Source organism: Pseudorca crassidens, chromosome 19 (assembly GCF_039906515.1).
Source record: "Pseudorca crassidens isolate mPseCra1 chromosome 19, mPseCra1.hap1, whole genome shotgun sequence".
Lineage (NCBI taxonomy): Eukaryota > Metazoa > Chordata > Mammalia > Artiodactyla > Delphinidae > Pseudorca > Pseudorca crassidens.
The window spans coordinates 18,130,013-18,130,623 of NC_090314.1; the positions used below are offsets into that span (position 1 = coordinate 18,130,013).

Consider the following 611-nt stretch of genomic DNA (forward strand, 5'->3'; position numbering starts at 1 on the left):
TTCAATCATATTGTAACATGTGTCAGAGTTTCCTTCCTTTTTATGGCTGAATAATATTCCATTGTATAAATGCTACATTTTGTTTTTTCATTCATCTGTTGCTGGATGGGCTCTTTTCATATTCTTACACTTCTAATAAAGATAATCATATATTTCTGATGTTTTTAAGTATCATTTTAGAAACAACAAGATACTATATGCCTCCTGAAGAAAGAAGACCATGCCACCTATGAAGTATCCTTCCCCCCAAAATAAAACTCAAATTTGCTCAAGCCTCTAGATCTATTTACCAATTTATAGGAAATACAGAGGCCAGAGTATCATATTAAACTACCCCATGGGGATGCAATCAACAAAGTCCAGACTGTGGAAAATCTGTAGGATAAATGACCTAGTTTCTCCCACAAATGAGCTGTGAGGGAAAAAAGGAAGAGATAGAAGAGAAACCTGTAGGTTAAAAGATACTTAAAAGTCACATCCTGCAAATATTCTTGCTATTCTGATTTTATAATAATCAGAGCAGGCTAAGAATTTGCTACACTAAGACCACGCATGTATCCCCAGACCTAGTTCTTTCCCTAGGTCTGGTTTTATAAATGCTGGTGATAAAT

General features: G+C 34.9%; 1 non-coding gene across 1 annotated transcript; it reads left to right on the forward strand.

Annotated features, from left to right (window-relative positions):
• The first annotated feature begins 479 nt into the window (after positions 1–479).
• On the forward strand, positions 480–611 carry LOC137213718 (small nucleolar RNA SNORA72). The gene has a single exon (XR_010938340.1). It is a non-coding gene; the product is annotated as a small nucleolar RNA SNORA72 (small nucleolar RNA).